At 36.0% G+C, this 20968-nt stretch overlaps 1 protein-coding gene and 1 long non-coding RNA gene across 11 annotated transcripts in view; one reads left to right on the forward strand and one right to left on the reverse strand.

Moving 5' to 3' along the window:
* Positions 1-1844: 1844 nt before the first annotated feature.
* Positions 1845-20968, forward strand: part of LOC147507974 (uncharacterized) — a 32623-nt gene continuing 13499 nt past the window's right edge. For 2 of the 10 annotated variants that reach the window (XR_015217854.1, XR_015217849.1), the window contains exons 1-8: positions 1845-1909; positions 1992-3535; positions 4040-4102; positions 8599-8674; positions 10683-10748; positions 12715-12821; positions 17093-17168; positions 19051-19117. The gene's annotated coding sequence lies outside the window, so the exon portion shown is untranslated. Of the gene's footprint in view, positions 1910-1991; positions 4103-8598; positions 8675-10682; positions 10749-12714; positions 12822-17092; positions 17169-19050; positions 20884-20968 lie in introns of all 10 variants that reach the window. The other 8 variants (XR_015217853.1, XR_015217856.1, XR_015217852.1 and 5 more) reach the window with 6 other exon arrangements.
* On the reverse strand, positions 17417-19057 carry LOC147507975 (uncharacterized). The gene is made up of 2 exons (XR_015217859.1): positions 18395-19057; positions 17417-18331 (listed from the first exon to the last, which is right to left on the reverse strand). It is a non-coding gene; the product is annotated as an uncharacterized LOC147507975 (long non-coding RNA).

A 20968-nucleotide genomic window follows, 5' to 3' on the forward strand; every position in this document is an offset into this window, starting at 1 on the left:
GAATAAACCCCTTTATAAAAGGATGCATGGTTATCGGGAACCAACTGTTTTAATTACCCATTCATACTACAAACATATATCAAATAAGCCAAAACAACACCGCATCACCTTTAGCACCCCACAACAACAACCTTGCTTCAAAAATATATATACAATCTTATTATTAAATTCACACATCAAAATCATATGTTTTTAGTCCTAAAATTTTAAAATCAAAATTTGAATTTCACTATAAATATCGAATTACATACAATTCATGTAGAATCTAAAACCCCCAAGTTCTAGGGTTTAAACAAAATAATAAATCAATCCAATTAAACTTTAACAAACAAAAACAAAATCAACTCACTTTGTTCAGAGATCAAAAACTGTCGCATGTTCGAAAATCGAGAACCAAAACTCATAAAATAAACCATTTTCCATTTACTACTTAACCAATACCAAAATGCTTGTCTCTCCATGCCTCGACTGACATCCCACCGTCGGATATGCCTGAAATCTTACTGGGTATTAGTGTATTACTACCATGTATGATGAATATACAGATCAAATTTGAAGAAAATCTATGGCTGGGTCATCCTTCATCTACGCCTAAACTTATGACTATGCAGTGTAGTTTTCTGGCGTAGTTTATACTACGACCAGTCACACTTATACATGCCTCGACAAATATCCAACCGTTGGATCTATCTATAATTTTGGTATGCCATACTATAGTGTTTTTGGAAGCTATAGATGAAATTGGAGATAATTACGAGTTTAAGAAGGTCTCCATCCAAGAAATACTAAAATACTGCGTTGTATAGATTTTGAGTGTACTATCACTGTTCATCTTCCTCTGTTTTTTTTTTGCTAAAGGGTAATTTTAATTAGAAATGGGAAAATAACATGGAAGTTAAAAAACAGCAAAAAAGAAGAAAGAAGATGCATAAAGCCCAGGTCATTGGAGTGTCTTTAAGAGCTCAATAACAAGTAAATCTATAATATGTGGCAGCAGGGTCCTCATGCCTTGTAAGAACTTTCGATCTACTGTTCAACCATTGTTTAGTTACTAAAGCTAGTGCACAACCTTGTCGAGCACATGTGTTTCATCTTCCTCATATAAACCCCTACATTCTAATATGGCTTCCTACTTCTACATTCATATAAACAATAAATATAAGAGCAAAATATCATGTTTCTATGAAAAACCAAAAACCTAATTCACTTTGTTGAACAAATACGAAACAAATACAATAAAATTAATCTTTTACCTTCCTTTTTTCCTTCTTGGTTTATTCTTCTTCTTCATAAATATTTTTTTGTTCTTAGAGGCTAGGGTTTTCAACTTTTCGAAAATAATAAAATAATAAAATCTATTTTCAAATTTAATTAAAACTTAGATATTAAAACATTTTTTCTTGTCATTATGGACCTCCAAAAAGGGCCCAAGGTCCATATACCAATATTGTTTGGGTTTTCTCACTAACGTGGGCTAAAAATACTGGTTTTTAAACATATTACAACAATATATATTTTATTTAAATAATTATATCAATATATAAAATGTGGGTGTTACATTGAATTTTTTCTTTCTCCTTTAGATCATCACAAACTTGGTCATGTTTTTTTAGGGTTGTTCAATTCTCTATTAAAAGTTTGTCAAATTTCTATGAATTAGTTCGATATTATTTGTTTTTCTGATTTTGAATTATTTTTATATTTTGTTTTTTTCAAGTCACAAAAGAATGGACTAGGCCCATTTTAGAAATACTCGCTTAGGCCTATCTCTTGAATGGGCCTTTTCTAGTAAACCCAGACCCTCAAAGTTTTTGTTAAAAGCAAACCCGTTTGGTGTAGTATTTAAAAGATGATATTAGAGTTTTTAGAACTTTCAGACACTCTTTCTTTAACTGGAACCGCGCTCGAGGTAATACCACCATCTTTTATCTCATTTTATAACTGTGTTTTATGTGGTCTTGATATGTTTTCCATAATTTGTTTTTTTACAGATGCCAACATTAAAAACTATTTTTTGGATCATGTGGGAAGTTTGTTTTCTTTACCCCTTCTACTTTCGTTTCTCTTGGTGTTCCTATAAAAGAAAAACTCTGGCCAAAGTTTTTTTTATAGTTTGTTTTTGGAAGATGCGTTCTATGTTACTTTTCAGTTGTGGTGTGCATATGCTATGGATAGGTTGTTTTTAGGAGTGTTTTTTGTTATTCTGTTGTCATGGAAGTTTTTGGACATTATTGGTTTTCTAGCTAGAAAGTTTACAATTGGAGAAAATGAGACTTGGGTATTTACAAATGCTATTGCTATTATGTTGTAATGGAAGTCTTTGTACATTATTACTAATATTAAAAAAACACTCAAGACCATAATAAGCTTCAAGATAAAGATGATTAAGAATCTCCAAATTAGAGTTTTTGAATGTGAATAAGTGAAGGTCAAGATAAGCACTGTTGGTCTGCCGAATCAATGATTCGTCATGAAACTTTTATTGCAAAAAGTAAAAAAAAAAAAACAAACAAAAACAAAGTAAATTTAGCCATGATCCATAATGCCTTACCATCCTGTATGTTGCTTATGAAGTTATGATTGGGAAGTCCCAACCTCTTACTTGAGATATTGTATTTAATATTGTTGGAAGTATTGAGGCAATTCATTTTCATAACAATCGCAATTCGTGACATCAAATTTTGGGCCTAATATACAACAAATTTTAAGCCTAATATACGACGAGTCGTACTATGTGATTAATTGGTTTAGAAGTTGAAATGTCGGTTTCTTTGATTAATGATGAGTTTTTCCTTAGTTGTTTACCGATTATGAAGAAATGTCAAGTACAAGTGATGTCTTTCACGTATACCACCACCATTTTTATCACTAAAAAAAGTGATGTCTTACTTACGACATCACTTACTAAGTGACATACGTTCGTTGAGAGAAATCTGAATTGTACACTCTAGCTGAGACCCATCGGTTAGCGTCGAGTGAAACCAAATGCGCACAATAGAAAAATTATGTACTGAATGGTTTTACACAACATACAATTAAGATCCATATAAACACGTTGAACAAACTATCTTTACCAAAAAATATATATATCTAAACTACTTTAATATCCGTGACCCCCTCATCTACAGTCTTGCAGTGATATTTTTTTTTTGTATCTCTAAGTCTTTCGTCTTTTTTTGTCTTATATGGTTTTGTTTTGACTATTTTACCCCTATTTTTTTAGTAGATTGACAATATTACCCTTCCCTACTTTAAGCAAAACTCACAACATCTACAATTAGGATCCATATTAACAAGTTGAAAAACTATAGTTACTTGGTCAGCCTATAAATCTACTGTGCTTTGGATACTGGGTTTGCCCGGCCCATTTTACAAAACCCAAGGTCCAATGGACATTACCCATCAAAATCATATTCACACCGGTCTCATGGTTTTCTCTTTACCCTTTTACCACTAACTAAATTTTCACTCTCAAAAAGAAGAAATAGTCTCGTTGCTTAGTTGATTCACCTGACCACTCTTCCCTTTTACAGAGGTAAACAGTAAAATTAGCTATTTATTTATTACACATTTACACAATTGTGCACTAGTAAAACAAAACTTTACCGATCGATTTGTTGCACAAAATCACTTTCAATAATGATGAAATTTTTTACCTATATTACATTGGTTCAACTATACAAATTTACTATCTAAGTTACCAAAAAAAAACTAAACAAATTTACTATCTACATTTGAGGATATACCTCTGACACTCTTACCTCGGTGCCTGGACATAGCTGTTGAACACGTGCAAAAAAGTTAAAAAAAAGAAAGAATTGTATGTTAGGCATGGAACTATGGAATAACATGCAACCCTGTGTCATGATAGATAGATGTTTAGTAAAATGTTACCGACAGTCATTCTTGTTGACAGTTACCTCTATCATAATGTGGTATTGTGGTCACTTAAGGATCTCTGTTTAGTAAACATTAAGGAAATAGAATATCACATATGACAAATGATGGAGTTTTGTTGCCATGCTATTTGGTTTTACAGACGCCTTGTTGTATCCTCGAGTTGATGTTGATACAGCTAGCAGTACACTATTCCAGCTCAGAGGTAAAGGGTTTCTTAATCTTGGAGCTGTTATTATTTTTTCTTTTAATTCTGCAATTGTTGGTTTAGTGGGGCATGGGCCATACTAACATGGATGATGTGGATATGTATGCTCCTATTTGTATGTAAAAAGATGAATGCAGAGCTTTTCACCTAGTGCTTTCCATATGAGACATCCAAAGTAGACTATAGACTATTTATTTTTTCCTGATAACTTAGTGTTAATGATTGTTCTACTTGTTGTGGCATATGTTCCTCTGTTGTTTCTTTCTAATAGCTGTTATGTAATAAAACCCTTGGAATGGTAATGGTAAGGTCTGGACATTCTTTTTGAGCTCATTCCAGAAAACAATGAGGTTAGAAATCATAAGTAAGCTTAACCAAAAAGATTATGTATAAGAAGCAGTCACTCAAATTAAATTGTTTTAAATAGCCCCATGTCTTAAAATCTTTACAGACTAAGTGAAAAGGGTCATTCATCTCTCCTAAAACAACATCATGGCAGCACCTCTATCTTTTCTTTGCTCTTTCTCTCTATATATTGGTTTTTTGTGAGGGAATAGAAAGGCAAAGAAGGTTTCCTTGTAGGACACATGTATTTCACTATGAGCCTGAACCTCTGAATGCGTTGTGGGTCCATAAGTTCATTCCCAGGCTTGCCCGGTTTACGTGGTCGGCGGTGCTGTCACAGGTTGCAACAAGGAATGAAACAAATAGAGGTGTGGCAGCAAGTAGACAGATAACAGGAAGAAAGAAGTAGATGATGGAGAGGAGACAAAGGAGAAAGAAGAGGTAGTGCTGCAGACTACAGCAGTGCACAGTACTGGGAGGGGGATTAAAATATTTAACTTTCAGAGCAAAACAGAGAGAAGTAAGTACATGTGGACCTTAAGCCCCATGTTTTGCATGTTAAAGTGTTTACCTTGCATTGCATACCCGCATGGCACCTTGGCTAAGGCACAAGTAAGACACTTGGGTTTGTCTGAGTGAAAGTGCCTTGTTTGGCTGTGATTGTGTTGCCTTAGGCTCTCACCACCCTACATGGTGCCTTAGGCAAGTGGCTCACCTCGCCTCGATTACATTGTTTAACTACTATGGGTAGCATGGGATAGAGGAAAACATGGATTCATCAAATATTAGACAAACAAGGGTAAGAGTATAATTTTTCTATATATTAAACAAATTATAATGTTGTGATCATTGTGTGGTCTTGCAGTATGTGCGTCTGAGAGTTTTTTTGTATAAAAGCATTGCTTTTCACAAAGTCATTATTCCTGTTGCTAATAATTGAGTTTGAGTATCAAAAATAGAAAAAGAAAAAGAAGAACAAGAACAAGACCTGACTTTATTGAATTAAAACCAAGACATTCTTTACTGAATTACCACTAGTTGAATAACGGGCCAACCTCTAGTTGTTAGCATATCGAGCATATTTTCACCCGTACTAGTGGTGGCTTCTCACTGGCGAGGCACTCATCTTGATATGGAACTGCATTGTGGTTTAAATCATGGCGCCAAGTCTCCTAGCTTGTCCAGGGTCAAGCAAGAGAAGTTTGATTTCCCTAGAGAGATTAAAAGTCCAATATCTCTTAATCATAATAGACATATGTATGTGTGGGTGTGATATTGGTGCGCTAGCCCAAGGTGGTGAAGGTCGCGTCAGGGTTGGTGATGGACTGGTAGTGAATACTTGGGAATAGTCATGGTTAGTGGGGCTACCTGCTAAGTCAAATCTTAGTAACTTGCAGATGTAGGTGCAAGCAATTGGTTTCTTTTGCCCTGAACATTAACCCCGCATCGCTCATCGAAAAAAAGGTAGAAAAGCTTTTTCCTTGTCCTTCACCTGTGGCAAGTATTAGTTTTGCATATACAGCCCTATACGGGTGCCCATGCAACCTTCTGAAACCTTAAAGGATTAAACTAATGGTTAATCGGAATTATTTGTATTTACGGGGAAGAAAAGGTATGTTCACTCCCCCTGTATTAAGCAAACTAGGTACAGAATAACAAATAAATAAATTGGCTTTAAATCTCCCTGCTAATCTGATTAACCTTCTCTTGCATCAAAGCCCTGGACCTCAACAAACAGCACAACCCCAAATGTGATCTTTCTAATGTTTGCAAAACAATTGCAGACGAAGAAGAATGAGAGTTTATAGTAGCTTTGATGGACATGCAACAGTCTCTCCAAAACTGTTTTTTTGTGAGTGTTATCTTCCTTTTTGAACATAGGTGTGAACTAGTTCTTCTGGACTTGTGCATATCACAACTGCAGTTGCGGTGGTATGGCCTCCTTTCTATATCGGTGTCAAATGCGGATATGCATCCTTCATAGACACAATGAAGTGATACCCCCACAACTTCAGTGTTCATTCACTCAGGCACTCACTAACTTTATCTTGTATGTGGTTCTGTGTGAATGTACAATAGAATGGAAGCTTTCTTGAAGTTGTTAGTGTTTAAATAGAGGAGCGGAAGTGATCCTGGAGACGAGTTGTGATGTCTCCAAGGAACGTACTCGTGGAGTACTCCGCTATGGTGCAGATATTCTATGTTGCCTTTTCTTTTTTCTTGAGGACTGGTTTTCCATGTATGTAGAAGTAAAGCGATAGAGGGAGAGAGCCAAAATTAAAATAGTATAAAAATGAAATTGTACTTGGGAATAAAAGGGAGCAGAAGCAGATGTGGGAATCCTGCTTAGTTGAAAAGAAAAGAAAGAGGGGTTCTTGGTGTTGGATTTCCTTGTACAAAGTGATATTAACTATGTTTTCCTATGAAGCAACGTTTGTCACTTTGTCCCATTTTGACTGTGATTTTATATGAACAGACATCACTTATTTTCTGTTAGTTGGGCTAGTGTACAGTTGAGCATAGTGTGATTTAGGTAGGTTCTCACTAAATAGTGTCCACATGGCACACTGATTCATTGATCTGGATGCTTCATCAAGCAAATGTGATGGTTAACTTTTTAATGGGTCAGGAATCAGGATAAGGTAGGAGGACTAGGATCTTAGGTGGCAAGACTGGCAACAGAATTTGATTATTTTATAAGAATTCACTATCCTAATTTGGTTATATTGGACCATGGACCTGTTTAGTTATTAGTCATTGCACTAATTAGGTCTTTGACGTACCATAATATGACATTAAACTGATCATGTATCAATAGATTCCATATGGTTGAACGGGTTGTCAGCTCTTTGTTAATACCGTATAGCTTAACATCTACTTTCAATAGCTACTTCAATAATGAAGAGAGGTGTGAAAACAAGCTAGAACCCTTCTTAGGAAAAAAAAAAAAGTGGTTCGTTACTTTGAACGCTAATTTAATAATGATCCTGTTGGTTATATCATAAGGGGTTCAGTTTCTGTCTTGAACGAGTCTTATCCGGTGATCAATTGGTTCAGAAGTTAAAATGTTGATTTCTTTTATTAATCATGAGCTTCCCCTTAGTTGTTTACTAAGTATTAAGAAATGTCAAGTACCCATGGGAAGTCTTCAGTGGTTCTTTTCTACCTTTTTTCTTTTTGTAACCATCCTTGAGGTCTTTCCTTGACGTCTATATTAACAAAGGAGGTAAGAAAAATGTTTAGTAGGATCAGTATTTGGTGCGTTTTTTTTAACCCTTCTCACATTTTGGAGCTCCTTGTCAACCTAAATTGTCGCTTCTCCTGGAAGACTGTTCATGTCAGAATTCACAAAATCATATTCACCAATTTTAAATCATATGCTCGGAATAACAGTTGTCTTTATATCTTTCCTTGACAACTTAGTTGCATCAATAGCCAGTCCTGTTATCATGGAACTTTTGCACTTAAGCTGCTCGTGTTGTTTAGAGTATATATCAAATATAAATTCATAGAAAATAGATATATACATTCCTAAATAAAATGATTGAACTTGATGCTGTTTTCCAGGTAATAAGGGTTTTGTGGTGTTCTTTGTAGTATAATAACCTGACTTAGATTTGTTCCTAAAATATCTTCTAGTATTATAACTCATAAAAAAATCAAGTAGGGACTTTTACTAGGACCTTACATTGTTATCCTAAATCACTGGCAGAAGAGCTAAGTCACTGCCATTGGTGATCAAATTCTACATTTATTTAACTGTTGATCACACTATCAAAACGTTTTTGAATGTAACATCTCACTATGAAGGATATGACTATGAAGTCAAATTCTTTGTTGGTGTTCTTCTGAGGGTGATATCTGGTTCGATGTGTTGCAGCCATTGTGATAGCCAGTCCATTAGATCATGCAGTGTGCATCAAGTTGATCAAAATTTCTAATTCTGTTAGTTTGCAATATTGTCAGCTTATATGTAGTATTTTATTTTGTGAGTGTATCATTCTCTGAGCGTCTAACTGTTACTAAGAGTTGATCTTTTACAATGGCTGATATGCAACTATTTACGTTCTCATGGATTGTCCTTTTTGTAGTAATTTATTTTAAACTCATAGTTTTCTCCCATATTTACATAAATGCTACTTGATCAGGGCCTCAGGACTTGCTGAGTTTGCTTTTTTTTCCTAAGGAGGTTTTGACTCTGGCTGTCTGGCACCAAATTCTCAGGTGAGAAAGCACTGTTTACTCTTTCTTTTGATTCAGGGTGAGGCAACCTTGAGATCCATTATGTTTAGGCCTCACTTCCAAGAATTAGGGGATGCCCTTGAGTTTCTTTAGTAGACTACTTCACCGCATGGACAAATGCTCTATGAAGTACACTTTATTGAATTGAAGCCTGTTCTCAAATAAAACAACCCTATGTGCCAATATATGAAGGGCTGAGCCTTGCTACACAGGTCATCCTTGAATAAGTTTCATAGGAACAGTCATTGCATCTCTCAAACCTTTAAACTGAGTTCATGACCTGAAAGATCTATGAAGATATGCACTTGTACTCATATTTTACTATCTAGTGTCTTTTCCTCACAATCTTACTTGCAAACATCTTCTTAATTCATTCCATACTCCGTTGAATCAAAATCTATCTTATTATTTACAGTTTTTTAGCTCTCACAAAGTCACCAGTAAGGGGGGGGGGGGGAGTGTGGTAGTGAAGTAGCGGTGGGGGAGAGAGAGAGCAGCAAGGGTTTCATGAAGGATATATGATTCCTTTTCTTATAAGGCGAAAATGAAATTTTATGATCCTTCATGAAAACCACTCTTTAGTTGACGAGAATTTGTTGTCAGGAGTCCCTCATAATATATTGTATCAAGAAAAAGAAAAGAAACACTTTTTGTAGATTATGCATGTAAATACCAATTAGAAGAGGAAGAGCTTGGGATGAAAAAATTACTCAACTGTTGCAGCTTGTGCAATGATTACAAATTAGACAACAGAATACCTACCTTTTTTAAGAATGCACTAATCTTGAAAGACTGCCAAGTGCAGCTCACTCACATATGTGGCTGCCTCCAGTCTTTTACATTGAACCCAGCAGCAGCGGCCATATGATGTGGGAACCCAGAGTAAAGTGGAGCTCATAAGAAAAGTCTTGACATCACATTGCCACCTTACAATCTTGGGCACCTACTGAGATAACAACCTCAAGATGTTGGTAGGTTCTTGTGATCCATCGACAGATGCTTAGGCCTCATGTCCATGATACAGAAGAGTCCCTCACTGCTCCATATTAAACAGCCTTACCTCATGGTTAATGCTCAACAAAGTACACCTTATTGAAACTACAGCTCTTAAATAACACTAGTATACTGTGGAATGATGACGGAACGAGTGAATATCGCCTGAATTTCAGATGGAGAGGAAGTAGAAGAAAATGAATCTGTGGGGATAGGAGAAAGAAGAAGGCCTGTTAAAGAATCAGGAGAGAATCAGATTAAGAGAAGGGAAGATAACGAAGAGAGGAAAATTTTGAACTTTTGAAGTCAGATGGACTATTGGAGACAGACGATATCCCTCTCCAATGCAAGTTCACTCGCTTCGCTCGTTCCGGACAAGACTATCTGCCAATATATGCGTGGCTAAACGCTTGGTTGAATACATCATCCATGAAGAAGTTCAGCATGAATATCAACGAGAAAGAACAGATTTTATCTTTCAATGGTTTAACCAAGTTCATGAACGAATAGAACAACACTCTAGCCAAGATTGCTTACGCCATGCTAAGAAGCAGAAGCCTACCTTGAAATCATCAGCACGATAAAATATACTTTTTCTTACCATTTACTATCTATTGTCTTTTCCTCTCGATCTTGCTTGTGAGCATTTTCTTGATTTCTTTCCATGGGCTGTGATTTCTATAAAACTCCCTTATCCTGTGGTTCTGTGATTTTGCTCCCATATATAACATAATTTTAAGTTGGATTTAGCATAATGCATTTTACCTAATTAACTCGGAAAAACAGAAAATTGTTAGAACGATCATTTTACTGATATTATATCGAGTTACCATTTGACAAGAACAAAGCTAGTGCAGTAAATGGTTGGACAAGGAATAAACTGAGTTTTCTGAACTTTTTGCTCTCAAAAGTCTGGCTGAGTGGCGACTCAACTAATGTACTCTGCTTGGCTGAACGAAGTTGGACTCACCTCGGCTTTTGATCATTATTTTTGTAGGAATCAACTAATGTGGTGAATGTGTTTGGAAGAGGGCACCAAATTGAGCTTCTAAGTGAGTCTGAGGTAAGATGACCTAACCGCTCAACCTCATTTTCAATTGGCCTTGACGACCTACCAACTTTGAATGTGTCTTACTTCCTCAGGGTATGAATAAAAACTGAGTATACCTGTATGAACCAAAACAGTGCACGGGACAATATAAAAGAACAAAGAAGGTTTAGATTGCAATGTGTATGTCAAAGTTCTATTGAATGCACATAATGGGTGTCAAAGTCCTATTGAATGTACAGAATGGATACCCTCATCTTCGAGATCATTTGAGTTCTATAGTAGCACCCAGTAATTGTTGAGGAGGAAGAATTCTTTATCTACAATTTTTCCTAACCATCTATGCTAAACCTTTGAGCTCATCCTTGACTCACTCTCAACCGTACAACTGAAACTTTATTCTGTAGTCTCTATCCTTCTTGACGCAACTGCAAATGTAGAAGACTGAGAAGAGTAATCAGTGCCTTCTCTTGACAATAAACATCCTTCCACAACTGTTTGGTTTGGACTGACATCTATCTTCTTTGAGGACATTGGTTGGAGTGAATTGTTTTCGATTTGTGCAGGGCACAACTGCAGTTCTTGTGGTATGTTCTTCGTTATTTCCATAACGAACATTGATATGCTTCCATCATAGACGGAGTAGTGCTCCTGCAACTCCAGTCTTCACTCTCTCTCACTTGGAATTTGGTGGTGTGATTGTTTTTGTTAGGAGTAAGAGAATGCATATGTATGTGTACATGTTGATCCTCCTTCGTAGTTGATATTGTTTAAATAGTAAGGCGGGAATGTTCTCTGTGATAATGTTGATGTCTCCAAGATTGTACAATCGTGGAGTACTATGCTATGGAATCAGAAAAGTATTCAGTATTTTGGCCTTCCACTGAGTAACAAAAAAGTGGTGGGGAGAGAAGGAAATAAAATAATAGAGGTTGGAATGCAACTTTGGAATAGAAGTGGGAAAGAGAGAAAGAAACTGGTATTCAACTTGGGAAACAAGGAAGGCGTGGTTACTTGTGAAATTCGTTGAAGGGAATGAAATTACTAGGTTTTCCTCTTAATTAACGTTTATTGAATTATTCAGAATTTTAATGATATGTTGGAGTTTACCACATCACTTAGTACTTGTCGTTAAGTGTTATGTTTTCTAAGTTCATAACTGGTGGGTCCCAACCTCTTCTGCATCTGATTTTACTAGAAGAGATCCCTGCTATTGTTAAAAGGAATTAACTCTCTTGCCTGAAAGACTCTTATAGCCCGAATTCAGTGCTGTAATCAGGTGCCAAAGGAAAGGAACTGGATACTAGAGATCTTTTTTGTCCAAAGTTGAGTGATGTTGGGACTTGGTGAAGATCGGAAGTCAGTAGCAGTTAAAAGTGATGCAACTCTTAAAAATTAACTCTTAATTTATTGATGACTCAAATGTGTTGCTTCATATCCCAGTTTATTTTATTATACTTCCCAGGTGAAATTTGTTATTATATTACACGCCAAGGAGTGATTTTCATTTTCTATTTAAATGCCCGTTTCAGTTGTTTAAAGTCTCAATAGTTTGTCCTTTTCTTAATATACTTATTTCGTAGGGGTGATAGAAAATTCAAACATGATGGTTATGAAATTTGTAAATAATGAGAACTTGTAAGTATTTGACTCTCTAGGTCCTCTTTCTTTTTTCTTCCGTGGTTTTTTGTTTTTCCTCATTGTTTTCCCATGTGGGATTCACTAGTGTACTAGCAGGGCCTTCTTCATATAATTTGTCGATCATTTTCCTCAATCTCATAAGAAAACTTAGTGAGAGGACATTCATATGATTCTTTGTTGAACTTAGATTTCTTATTTTTATTCCATAGATAGCATGTTAACTGCGGCATTCAAGGTCGAACGAGTTTAGGATGAAATTCCAATTGTTTATGATAAAAGTTGTACTTAATCACATACTAATAGTAGTTTCTCCATTTTATGTGTGGATTACTTGCATCAGGGCAGCAGGACTTGCCAAGTTGCGCTTTTTTGCCACATGTGGAGATTCTGAGTTGAAAAGCTGCACCAGATTCTTTGCTTATTGCATTCTACTTTTCGGATGAAAAGGTCAGGCTGCGTTGATGTGTTTTCCTTTTCCATCTAACCCAGTTTAACTCCTCATGGACAAATAAAATAAATTAAGAAAAAGAGAAAACTCGTCAAGACACCTCTGCACCATTTTCCCAACAGTAACCTTTATGGTTTTTAACTTTTTATAGTTGATGGGAAAATCCTGGTTCAGATTTTTCTTTTCTTTTTTTAGGTGGGATAATAAAATAGTTTGCATTCTCATTTGTTCGATTTATTTCTGGAAATCATTTTTTGAGCAATCAAACTCGCAGCTATTTCTGCCAGGAAGATGAATAGAAAAGATAGTTGTTCCTTACATCACTTTAGCTTTTAAGTTCTGCTACCCTCTGGCAGTCATGCACAAGCTAACTTTCACCTTTTTTTTTCCTTTTCTTTATTTTGATAAGGCACTAGCTAATCGGGTAAAAATCTTGTTCAGGGTATTAGAATAAGATTATCGTTAGCTTGTTATGTTCTTTGACATTTATGCTCTAACAAAATTAATGAAAGAGGAGAAAAATTCCCACAAAGGTTGAATACAGAACTTTATTTGGTTATTAGTCTTATTACTCACAAATAAAATAGGTAGGACTGATTGGGGAACTGATGGTCTTCTATTAGAGTATCCAGGTCTTGGGTGGCCCTGCCTCAGAAAGGGTCTTAATGAGTGTAGAGATCATTAAGCTTTTGGAAAGAATATGTACTTGTTTTCAGTTCGTCTTAAGCTGAGTTCTTTTGACAGGAGTGCCCAATGTATTACTTATGATTCCTTCACGACCACAATTAAGTCACTCTACTCATCGAAATTGGTTGGCTGCCAAGTCCTTGTTGAGTAAAGAAAGATATAAAATAAAAATAAATATAAATATTCATTTGCAGATCTTAGTTCGGAATGGAGGAAAATGCGGAGCATAACTCATTAGAAGGAAGAGAAAGTGTTTAGAGATTTAGATGCAAAAAGAAACAAATTTTTTCACCTTCTGCAATTGCTTACTGTTAGACGAGATTCTCCTTCATTTGTCTGATCTTCCATTGCCAAAAAGCACAATATGATCAGCTTGTTTGAATGTGAAGTTCAGCTCTCTCACATGAGTTGCAGCCTCTGGTGTTTTACTTGGAATCAAGTAGGGGTTTTTGGTATGTTTAAAGCCCAGGTTACACTGAGGATCACATGAATAGTTGACATCAGGTTCCAGTTTAAAGTCTTGGGTGCCTTAGGATGGGTCAGTAATCACTATCCGTCCCCAGAAGTTTAGATAACACAGAGTTCAAGAATCACTCAAGTCTTTCTGCCAATGTATGATGAGTGGTTAGGCCTTGTTAAAGGTTGCCCATTGAAAAGTTTTTCAGCATCACCATCAATGTGAAAGAAAAGACCTCGTATCCTTCAACACTTGAACGAGTTCATGAACGGAAAAAACAACAGTGTGAAAACATTGGTAACAACATGCTAAGAAAAAAAAACCCACCTCGAAATCATCACCATGACGTCATATACTTCTGCTTGCCTTTTTACCATCTATTGTCTTTCCCTCATGATCTTTGCTCTTGAGCATCTTCTTGATTCTTTCCATGCTCTTATTATATGCAACCTTTTCTTTATTTTATACAATTTGTCATTTAGCTCCCATGAATAAGTAACATTATTTTCTCACTTGGGCAAAAAAAAAAAGAAAAAAACTCTTTGTTAAACTACAACCAGTTTAGTAATATAATACTGACCTTCCATTTGACAAGAACAATGCTACTGCAGTGAATGTTAGGTAACGACTTGACTGAGTTTATTGCTCGCTAATTCGGGCCTGGGTGAAACTTGACTAATGAGTCACTCAGCTGAGCTGAAACCGAGTTGAACTCATCTTGGATTTTGATCCTTTCTCTTGTACCAGCTGAACCAAATAATGTGGCTGATGCAGCTTGGCTGAGGGGTTGGGAATGGGGCATTTAACGAGTTTGACGTAAAGTGACCTACCTGCTCAAGGAATCTATCTACTTCTATGGAAATATATGAATTCCGAATATTAATACCATCAGTTTGGCTTATAGGCAGGAACTCATCCCTTCCTTATGTCTGTGTACCTGGTTGAACATAAATGCATACGAAAAAAAGTATATACATGGAATTAAAAACGAAGAAGAAGAATCAGATTGCAATGAGTATGTCAAAATTGTATTAACTTTACAAAGGGGCGCACTCATTCTCCAGACCATTTGGAATCTGGAGAAGCACCCTGTAAGTGTTGTGGTAGAAGAATGCATTATATACAGTAGCTTCCAACCATCCCTGCTAAACCTATGAACCCATCAGAGACTCACTCTCAACCATACAACACAAACCCAATTGTGTTGTCTCTATCCTTCTCAATTCTACAGCTGATGTATAAGACTGAGATGAATGTGTGCCTTCAATTGACAGCGAACAATCCTTCCACAACTGTTTGGTTGGGACTGATATCCTTCTTATTTGAGGACACTGGTTGGAGCAAAAAAATTTCGACTTGTGCAGGGTGCAATTGCAGTTTTTGTGATATGGTCTTCTTTCTATCTCCATATCAAACATTGATATGCTTCTGTCATAGACAGATTGAAGTAGTGCTCCTGCAACTCCAGTCTCCATTCTATTTCAGTCGCAGACTCAGTGTAATGTGATTATTGGCGTTAGGAGTGAGAGAGTATGTGAATGTGATTATGGATTGATACTTCTTCGAAGTTGTTAGTGTTTAAATAGGAAGGCGCGAATGCTGTTGGTGAAAGTATTGATGTGTTCAAGAAATGTGTTACGTGGAGTACTAAGCTATGGATTCAGCAAAGTCTGTTGTCTTGAATGTTCAGAGTTTTGTCCTGCCATGAACTATAAGAGTAAAGAGAGTAAAGAATAAACTAATAGAGGTCAGAATGCAACTTAGGAATAATAGTGGAAGGGAGAGAAATAAATTAGTTTCCTACTTGGGGAATAAGGTGGAGTTCCAGTACTTGTTTATTTTTTGTTGTTTAATATCTTATATGGAGTGAAGATCACTAGGTTTGCCTCTAAATGCACGCTTGTCTAGTTATTGCGAATCAAAGTGTATTTGTTAGAACTGTCTCCGTCACTAAGTACTTGTTATACTATTACGTAATCTTTTTAGTAGACTGTAGTATCACGGAATAACTGGATTTCATGAGATTTTGGTAACATTTGTTATGATTCCAACTTTATCTAATTTTTTGCATATGATGAACGAATTTTCTTTCTGTATTGTGGATGGAAGAAATCATTTTAGTAAGCCAATATGGGTCCTGTTTCTCTCCCTTTTTAATAAGCTAGAAACATATAGCACAAGTAATATTCTTGAAAAAATCAACTCTATTGGTTCAAAGACTCTTCTTGCTGTTCACTGGAATTAGAGATCTTTGCTTGAAAGTTTTACTTTTGTTTAGATGTGGTTTAGTTTGTGATATTCATTATGAAGCTAACAATTTTGCTCTCCAAATTTCAATTACTTATCTATATGCGTCCATGATTTCGTGGGAAAAGTCATTCTATTAAAAGGTTGATCATACTTTGTATGGTGAAGGTGAACCTTGAGTTGGTGCATGATATGCCCGACCTTTTTGCTATTTTTTCAATACCTAGTTCAAGATTGCTACTATACTATACTCGGAAAGATACCTGTATAAGTGGCCGTTATTCTATTGTTCGAAGTCTCGTTAGATTGTCCATTTCTTGATTGACTCATTTGGTAGGTGTAATACAATAAGTCAGCCATTATTGTACTTAGAATAAGTAAATGATCTGAGGAGTCCTAAAGAGACAAATGGTCTACATAGATTTTTCTTTTTGAACTGTTTTCTTAGTTTAATATTTTATATGGTAAAATATTTTAAATTGAACATATCTGACTGTTATAACTGTCAGAAGTTGCAGCTCTGAACAATTTCAAAGTGGGAGAAGTCCCATAAACACGCCTTTGTAATATTAATTTTTCTTCTAGAAAGCTTTTATAACCGCAATGAAAATTCACACCCTAAACGTGTATTGGCATGGATCAACTGATTCATGGGGAGTACAAGTGTATTAAGCTTGCCCTATTGTGCCCCTTAAGAGCTAAGTCATAACTCATAAGAAAGTATACTGAGAAGACACTCGTCTGAATAATTTCAGGTCGACTGATCCAAGTTTAGAAATTTGAACTGTTCATAGCAAAAACTTGTAGTCGATAGAATTATGTATACGGAGTTCACCATTTTAAGACTTTAGGACTTATCGAGTTGCTCTTCCCTTTCAGACACGAGGAGGTTGGATTTGAAAGCTGTACCAATTGCTCTGGCGATCGAGCACAATTTGTTGTTAGAAGATTCAAGGTGAGGCCACCTCGATATGACTTCTTTGACCTAATGTAGTTCATCTCCTATCTGTGATTTCTTTAGGCACTTATCATGGTTATCCTTTCGACTGCTCAAGAACAGAGAAAATAACAAAGAAATAAATAGAAAGAGAAAACTCATCAATACATCTGGCTCCATTTTTTCAACAAGATTTTATGCATTTTTTAGTTGATGGAAATTTACTGCTATAAAGATATATTTCTTTGGGGATTTTAATAACAACATTGATATCAATCTTCTGTATCAGATTTATTTTTCTTTTGGAAATAAGCTTACCTACAATAAAATACACATTTTATCCACCAGGAAGAAGAAGAAAGAAACATAGCTAGAACACCCAAAGTTTTCCTTACAACAATATTTAGCTCCCAAATTTGGTTACACGATGACTATCATGCATAAGGAGACTGAGTTCTGATAATGTAGGGATATTTAAATATACTAAAGAGGAGAAGAATTCCTTTGAGAAACTCTCAAACTAATATATTCTCCTCAGTACTCACAACTAAATTAGCTGGGGATGATGGGGGAACAATCTGATCTTGTTGTAGAGTATCTAGGTTTTGAGTATCTCTGCCTACTTTAGTAAGGGGGTCTTGGCGAATTTCCAGATGGGTTCATATTTCCATGAGGATATCTCATGTCCTTTCTCAGTAGGCTAAAGTGTAATTTATGATTTCTTCATGCCAACCAATTGGTTTATAAAAAATTGTTGGCTGAAATGTTTTGTAGAGTTGAAACAAAAGAAAAAAGAAGAAAATTCTTTTGTATATGGAAGCTTTGAGATCATTTTGGAGGAGAAACCATCAATCTTTGCAGCCTGTGTATGGTTATAAAGTTAACTAACACCCTACCTACCTTTGTTTCTGTGATTTCCTTTGCCCAACACTTAAAGACACCTTGTCTGAACGTCAAGTACAGCTCTCTTGCACATGTTACAATTTCTGATCTGGGGCTTTGTGATAATATGGCATTCCATCACTACCCTCAAATTTTGGCGGCCCTACCATCCAGTCTCTTGGGTTTACTAGACGACGATCGGTTCTGGAAATCCATCAACAAGATTCGTAGGCCTCATGTCCAAGATAGAAGGATGCCCTCAGAATTACTTACTCTACAACCTCATCCATGGACATTGCCTCAGAATTACTTACTCTACATGAGGTTGCACATGTTACAACCTCATTATGTAATTCGAGTACTCTATTAAGTACTCGAATTACATAGCCTCTCTGCCAATATTATGTGTGGCTATGCATTGTTAGAAAAATTGCCAATGAAGAAGTTTCTCAGTTTTACCATCAATGATAAAGAACAGTTTTTGTGTCTCTCAAACCCTTCAAACGAGTTCAGGACAAGAAAGAACAACAGTCTATCAATCATTGCTTACAACATGCTAAGAAACAAGAAATCTACCTTGAAATCATCACCATGATAATGTATACTTTTACTATCTAGTGTCTTTTCCTTGTGATCTTGCTTGTGAGAATTTTCTTGAGTCTTCCCGTGCTCCTATTATATATAAACCTTTCACTTTCCGCCCAATTTGTCATTTAGCTCCATGAATAACTAATGTATTTTTTTCACCTGGGTAAACACATTGTATTTTACTGATGCTTTTATCTTTATTGGCTTGTTGAAATAGAAGTTCCTAGTATAACAAATTATATTTCAGTTATATTAGATTGAGCTTATATTTGACAAGAACGATGTTACTGCACTCCATGTTAGGTAAGGACTCAACTGAGTTTGTTGCTCCCAGACTCAGATCGAGTAGCAACTCTACTGGCGAATCACTCCACTAGGCTGTGAATGAGTTTGAATCACACTGACTTTTATTCCTTTTTTCTTGCAACAGACCCAAATAATGTGGCAAATGCAGCTTGGAAGTGTGTAGGGAATGGGGATATCTCAGGGCCTTCTAGGTAAAGTGACGTACCTGCACACAAAATTGTCAATTGTTATGGATAAAACCAAGAACCTCTGAATGTGTCCCACTACTAAATGTGTGTCATCAGTATGGGATATGGGGCAGGAAATCTACTCCTTCCGACCTGTAAGAACTTAAATGCATACATGAAAGCATGTATATCTATATATAATAAAACCACAAAGAAGGATTAGATTGCAATTAGTGTGTCAATATTCAATTGAATTTACAAAATGGGTACACTTATCCTTTCGACCATTTTTAAGTCTAGAGAAGCACCCAGTAATTGTTGTGGAGGAAGAAATTTCCATATACAGTATCTTCCAACTATCCTGCTAACCCTATAAACTCTTCCTGGACGTACTCACTTTTCAACCATACAACAGAAATCCAACTTTGTTGTTTCTATCCTTCTCGACGCAACTGCAAATGAAGAGGACTGAGAGGAGTAATTAGTCCTATCAATCGACAAAGAACATTCCTTCCACAATTGTTTTGTTGATATGGAAATCTTTCTTTGATGAGGACATTGGCTGGAGCGATTATTTTTGGAGTTATGCATGGCACAGCTGCAGTTCTTGTGGTATGGTCTTTGCTCTATCTCCATATCGAACATTGATATGCTTCCATCATAGTTGCACTGAAACCGTGCTCCTGTAACTCCAGTCTCCATTCTTACACTGACACTCACGGCTAGCTGTTTGTGCTGGGAGTGAGGGAGTGTGGTTATGTGTGTTTTATGTACTACTATTGATGCTTCTTCGAAGTTGTTAAGTTAGTGTTTAAATAGGAAGGCGCAAATGCTCTTGGTGACAATATTGATGCGATCAAGAAATGTGTAACGTGGAGTACTAAGTTATGGAATCAGCAAAGTCTGTTGCCTTGACTATTCAGAATTTTGTCCTTCCATGAACTAAGAGTAAAGAAAGAAAGCTGTAGAGAGAAAAGAATAAATTAATGGAGGTTGGAATGCAACTTAGGAATAACAGTGGAGGAGAGAGAAAGATATTAGATTCCTACTTGGTAAATTGTGATGGTTTTGGTAATTTGTACCTTGTAGGGAGTGAAGATCACTAGGTTTGCCTCTTAAGCAACGTTTGAATCTTTTCTGAATTGCAATGTTGTATTGGAATTGATTTTATTACTGCCTGTTGGCTGTACTATTTGAGAATATATCTGATAGACCCTAGTATTGAGTGAAATGGGTATTCAACTGTTGACATGTTTTCTAACAAGAGCATATGTAACAAAACAATCTAAATGTTTCAGAAAGAGCTAATAGCTGATTTGGCGACAAGTATTTGCAATTCAATGATTGTTATCGATCAGATCTTCTTCTTCAATAGTTTAGGAGAAATTATAATTTTATTTCGGACTTATAACTTTATATTAGTGTGATGGCGTGTCGTTTATGAAGTTTCATAAAGTTGAATTTTATTGTGGTGTAAGAACTCTGTTGGTTAGCCAATAACTGATGAGCTCTAATGCTACTGCACCTGAATGGCTAGAACTTTATACGTCTAATATTCTTGGAATATGAACTATGTTGCTTGAAATACTGTTACTGTCCACATTCAAAGCTACATTGAACTGCGGAGGAAAAGGGTTTTTATATCACCAGTCATGTCGTTCATGCAGCCCCTGTTCCATTGGTTGCTCTACATAGTATCTAGAATTCTAGATGTATGATCAAAGCATTAGTCCGGAGAATCCATGATCTTGCCCAGAAATCATTCTCTTAAACTGAATCTCATTTAAATGGTAATTCATAAGCTGGTGGTCGATATCCCAGTCTTTTTTACTGTATTTAATTCCGACATCAAGATTGTTATTAAATTAGACATTG

The sequence above is a fragment of the Coptis chinensis genome, chromosome 3 (genome assembly GCF_015680905.1).
Source record: "Coptis chinensis isolate HL-2020 chromosome 3, ASM1568090v1, whole genome shotgun sequence".
Taxonomy (NCBI): Eukaryota; Viridiplantae; Streptophyta; class Magnoliopsida; order Ranunculales; family Ranunculaceae; genus Coptis; species Coptis chinensis.